The sequence below is a fragment of the Triticum urartu genome, chromosome 7, assembly GCF_003073215.2.
Source record: "Triticum urartu cultivar G1812 chromosome 7, Tu2.1, whole genome shotgun sequence".
NCBI lineage: Eukaryota > Viridiplantae > Streptophyta > Magnoliopsida > Poales > Poaceae > Triticum > Triticum urartu.
In genome coordinates, this window is record NC_053028.1 from 356,393,186 (window position 1) to 356,399,185 (window position 6,000).

Below are 6,000 nucleotides of genomic sequence, written 5' to 3' on the forward strand. Positions count from 1 at the left end.
GAACTCGGGGATGAAGAGGACAAGGTTCGCCTGAGCTCGGAGGCCTTGTCCAGCGAGGAGCTGACCGCAGCTCTCCGCCTCCTGGTCGGGGATGATCAGGAGTATCCTCTGAATGTCTTCACTCCCTTGTTCCGCCACAAGGACAGTGCGCTGATCGTGGCCTCCAAGCCGACCTTTGATGGACAGGGTCTATGTCGTGGTGCGCGCACGGCAGATGCCAAGGGATGGCTAAAGAGAGGAGGAGGCTCGAGGGCGCTGGTGGACTCCAGAGGCGAGGTTGGCATGAGCGGGCGCGGGACGCCGGACATACCTAGGTTCGGGGCTCTCCGGAGAGATAATATCCCTAGTCCTGACGAGTGTAGTTGTATGATTGATAGTACAATGTTGCTCCTGGAGCTGTATGGAGGAGGAAGGAAGCTAGCCAAGGCTTAGGCAGTTCCCTCTCCTCGGGTGTTGCTAACTAGGTGCGTGCGATGGAATGAGTTCGCTTGTATGCGTGAGGGCTCCTGGGGGGTTTTATAGGTCAACCCCCAGGGGTACAGTGGTAATGTTACAAGTCGGTGGGTCCGTATTATCGGTGTCCAGGGACCCAGGCTGGGTCCCGCTGAGGGCTTGTGGTTCGCCAAGTTCCCCTAGGTGCGGGCCCCGCATGCCTAGGGGGACTGTGCACTGTCTTGTCGATCGTTAGGGTGTGGCCGAGTCGAATCATGTACAGTGCTCTCCGTCAGGTTGCCGCTTGCTGTCGTCAGCGGTGAAGGCGGGGGCACTGTAGCCATGCCAACCCTGGTCAGCGGGTAGGTGAGGGGCACTGTTGCCACGTTCCTGCTGACCAGAGGCATGGGCGGGGCACTGTTACCTTGGTCATCATTGATTGAAGTCTCATCCCATCATACGGCCTGGATGGGATGGGAGTTGACCCGTGGCTGGATTGCATAGCACGCCACGGGTGGTGCTGGCTTGTTGAGGAGGCTTTGGTTGTGCCGGGTTCGTCTATCTCGCGCTAGTTGTTGGGGCCGAGTCGACGCGTCTTGCCGGGTCGGCTAGTCTGGCCAGTTTGCGGGGCTTGGCCGGGTCGAGCGACCCCGCCAAGCGCGTGCCGGTATTGAGGGGCAGTGCCAACCTTGTCATTTTTGAAGAGGATCCGGGTTCCGTTGCCTGCCCGTGGTCCATCCCCCCGACAGTAGTCCCCGAAGCTGTGAAGGTCCGACGTCTTCGGATGAGTGGGCCTTTGCAGTTTCCCCCTTAAGCAAGGTGGATTCTGCGAGCGCCGGGTCCGGCAACACCCACTGTGTGCCGGTTTTCTCGGAAACCGGATCGTGGCATCCCAGCGGTGGCGGGGACCGAGAAGTCCGGTGAATCTTGGGGAAATCCCTCGGGCTTCGTGCGGGCGCCACGTGGTGCCCAGAAGTTGGAGGTGCCTGAGAGGCCATGCGCGCGACGGGTCCGGGCGGCGGGTTGGGGCCCACCGTCGCGCGCCCTTGGCCCAAGCGCGTGGATTTATTGCGGCGTCTGGGGGCCGGTTGCTCTTCCCCGGGCAGTTACTGCGCGTCTACGTGCGCACTTATTGCGGGGTAGTGGAACGGGCGCGTGCAGACGATCCCACTTCCCCACTTTCCCACGTTCAAACTAAGGGTTATAAATTGGGGGGCAGGGGGCAGCGGACATTATTCTCGCTCGCGCCCTCCAGTCCCTTTGCTCTTGCTCCGCTCTTCGCAACTGACGCACTGCGGCGCCCGCTGCTCCGAGCGGTATCTCTTCGCCGTCCATCTACCTTCTCTTCTTCCTCCGATCATGTCACTGCCATCGGGCTCCTGGATGGGCTCAAATGCCACCTCTGAGGACATCACCCAACTCCGGGCGACGCTGTGCCTGCCATGGGAGACGGACGTCGGCGTTCGCCTGCCGTGCGGCGAGCAGAGGCCTCGGCCCGAGGGGAAGGAGCGCATGGTCTTCCTCACGCACTTCGAGCATGGGTTTGGGCTGCCGGCGAGCACCTTCTTCCACGCGTTCCTGGAGTTCTTCGGGCTCCAACCGCATCATCTTGGCGCCGGCGCCATCGTCCAGCTCTCCGGCTTTGTCACCCTTTGCAAGGGGTACCTGGGGGTCGAGCCTACGATCGACCTCTGGGCAGGCTTCTTCTCCTTGAAGCAGCAGGGCCCATCGGCCGGGGAGTTCGCCGATTGCGGCGCTGCCATCATCTCGAAGCGGTCGGGGGCGGACTTCCCCAAGATCCCGCTGGAGGATTCTGCCAAGAAGTGGCAGAACTCCTTCTTCTACGTCTGCAACCATGGTGAGAGTCGCATCAATCTTTCGGCCTTCGCCATCGTGCCGCCGCGGGCGAAGATGAACTGGGGCTACTCACCTAGGCGCCCGTCGCAGGAGATCGTCAATCTCTGCGAGCGGGTGACGGTGATGAGGACGCAGGAGGGGCTCACCGGCACCGACCTCCTTGCCACGTTCGTCCGGAGCCGGGTCCTTTCGCTTCAGGGGCGCTCCTTCCTCATCAGCGAAATGGTCGTCCTTCAAGACCCCAACCGCATGGGGTCGACGCGGCTGTCCGCGGAGCTGATCGCACGCGACGTGAATGGCATCTCCAAGGCCAACCTTGGCGAGGACTGGCGGTTCGGCAAGGCACCGTACAGCCAGTCGAACCCGGCGCCGCAGGTGAGTGCCTGGTCTTCTTACTTTGCCCCTGTGCACCTTCTCATTCGTCCTGACACAACGCGTGAGATACTTATGAACGCGATTCTCCATTCTTACGCCCGGGCCCCGTCGCAGGTGACGCCGGTGGCGTCGGAGGAGCCCGCGGCTCATGGCGAGGAGGAGGAGGCCGAGTCCGACGCCGGCGTTGGGCGTCGCAGAGGTAAGTCTTGTGGTCTTTTCTAGTGGCGGGCGCTGGCGCACGCACTGGGTGTAGCCCCCGAGATTCGGGCAGGCGGAGGCGGCCGGTGCTCGACGGTCTCTTGACGAGGCCAACTGGCTGCATGAGCAGCTGGCGGGTCACAAGAGCCGCCCCGGGGCTAAGGTGGAGCACCTTAAGGCGGAAGCCGCCAAGGTGGCGGAGGCGCAGAAGGCCCTGGTGGAGGCGGACTAGCAGCGCGGCCAGCTGGCCGACGACAAGGGCCGGCTCCAGGCCGAGGTGGATCGCTTGCGGGAGCAGGTCACCACGGCTGAGGGGGCCCGTCAGGACGAGGCAAGTTGCCGCGAGGCAGCCGAGAAGGCCGCCGAAGATAAGGACGCCGAGCTGAAGGCGGCCCTTGCCAAGGCGGCCGACCTGGAGAAGGCGCTCAAGGAGCGCGATCACGCCATCGAATGGGAGCGACGTGGTACGTTGCTTGAAGCGCAGCACCTGGAAGAGTCCTTCTCCAGTAAGTGCTTTTTCTTGTCGTTTGCCGGGTCGGGACCCGGCCTTTCTTCCTTGTTGTTCTTCTTCTAACTTGCTTCTTCCTTTGTGGCAGGGGCCTTCCCGGAGACGCAGCGGCTGGCGGAGGAAGCCGTCCGCCACCAGCGCGACCCGACCGGCATCGTTGGGTCCGGGACGGATCCACGGGTGGCCTGGACCTTCCCGGAGATGATCGCCACCGCTGAGGCCCGCCTGTGGGTCCTGGGAACGCAGTTTGGGCGGTTGTCCCAGGCCGACACTGCGATGACGGCGGCCCTTTGGCCGGGCTCCGTCCAACCGAGCAGCTTCTCGCGCCTGGTGCGTTGGTTAGAGATGGGGCCGGACCGGCTTGGCGAGTGGTGCGTCTCCGCCGCTCGTTCCAGTTTTGAGATGGTGCTCCAGTTCGCACTGTCCTGGCATCCGGACCTACAGCTGGACGCGTTGATGGGCCAGCGGGCCGGTTCGGAGCAGCACTTGCAGGAGCAAGCCGGCCGGATCGCCTCCCGTGCCAGCTATATCGCCGAGTTCGCCTTCCACGACGAGTTCCATCCGGAGCAGACAGAAGACGGCAGGGCCGTGGACGGTGAAGACTATGGCTTGATCCTCCACGATCCAGAGGGGAGCTCGGAGGAGACGGGCGTCTACCGCAACGCGGGTACTGAGGAGGACACCAGCACCTCGCTGGATCCGGAGGCCGCCAGGGTTGAGCCGTCGATGTCGCGACGCGGCGCTGGAGATGCCTGAGATACTTTGTGTAATAATTTGTTAAATAGCAGGTCCACCCACCCAGTGGGGGTTTTAGGGTGTAATGAACTCGGGCCATGGGCCTTTTCTTAAATACTTGTGTAGATGTCATAGGTGCTTTTGCTTTTTGCCTTCTGTTTTTTGGACCGATTTCATGCGTTTTTTCCTTTCTCAAACCTCCCCCCATGAGTTAGACGGTCGAGGCTCTGGTCCGTGACAAGGAGTTCGGTTCTTTGAGAAGAGCGCGCAGGACTTGGGTCCCTCGAAATGTTGAGCGCGAGCGAAACACCCACTAGGCCGGCTGGCGATGATCCTACAAAGCCGGTTGGTGAGCAGCCGGTCATGCGGCTGTTCATTTGATGAATGGTTAGCCGTCTTGATCGACCCGGCAGCCTTTGACTTAGTGTATGAAGCGTAAAGGTGCTTTGGCCCGTTGTGCTTGCCAGCCGACAGCCAAAGCCGGATCTGTGGCTTTAGGGCGAAGTGGGGGACCACGGCATCCTAACTTTATCAGGAATCACCAAGTAAGGCGGCGGTGTGGCAACTCAGCTGGCCAGCCCCCGAGCCCCCCGGGTCGAGCGAGTCGGACCGGTGGCCGGGTTCAGTGATATAGTGGTGCGAGAAAATAGGACACAATAAATTGGTTGACAAAAGGCATCCCCCGAGTCTTGTTCGAGGACCCCGTAGTTTCATGCGTTTACAAAAGGCGACGAGACATAAGCTTGTGCGGCTAACTATAAAACGGGCGGAGGAGTTCCGCGTTCCATGGCCGAGTCGTTTCTTCACCGGCGGTGTCCTTCTTGCGCTTCCTTGACTTGCGTGCGTCGATGAGGTAGTAGGCGTTGCGGTCACGCAAGGCCCTGCTCATGATGAATGGGCCCTCCCATGGAGGGGACAGCTTGTGCTGGCCTGCCTGCTCTTGGACGAGTCGGAGGACGAGGTCGCCCTCGCGGAATGCGAGGGGCTTGATCTTCTTGTTGTGGTAGTTCGTCAAGCCTTGCTGGTAGATGGCCGAGCGGCTGAGTGCCAGGAGGCGTGCTTCTTCGAGCATGTCGACGCCATCCTCGCGGGCTTCTCTGGCTTCGGCTTCGGTGTTCATCACGACGCGCGGCGAGTCGAACTCGACGTCGGTTGGGATGAGGGCTTCGGCTTCGTAGACGAGGAAGAATGGCGTGAACCCGGTCGACCGATTCGGGATGGTGCATAGACTCCAGAGAACGGCCGGCAACTCGTCAAGCCAGCTGCCGAGTGAGCGAATGAGTGGCTCGACGAGTCGTGGCTTGACGCCGGACAGGATGAGTCCATTGGCCCGCTCGACCTGCCCATTGGACTGCGGATGTGCAATGGAGGCCAAGTCGAGGCGGATGCTGGAGACGGAGCAATATTGTTCGGGCACGCCCTTGGCGAAGTTGGTGTCGTTGTCGGTGATGATGCTGTTTGGCATGCCATAGCGCACCGCTATGTCCTTGATGAACCGGACAGCTGTTGGCCCGTCCAGTTTCTTGATTGGTCTTGCCTCGATCCACTTGGTGAATTTGTCCACTGCCACCAGCAAGTGCGTCATGCCGCCTCAAGCGGTTTTGAAGGGTCCCACCATGTCGAGTCCCCAGACCGTGAAGGGCCAGGCGATCTGTATGGTGCGGAGTGCTGACGCCGGTTGGTGGCTGCGTTTGCTGAAGCGCTAGCATCCCTCACACTTGAGGACGAGCGAATCGGCATCTTGGAGGGCCGTGGGCCAGTAGAAACCGTGGCGGAACACCTTGGCCACCAGGGATCGTGATGCGGCGTGGTGCCCGCACTTGCCCTGGTGTATGTCATGGAGGATGTCGATGCCCCGTTCCTGCTCAACGCAATGCTGGAACACGCCGGTGGAG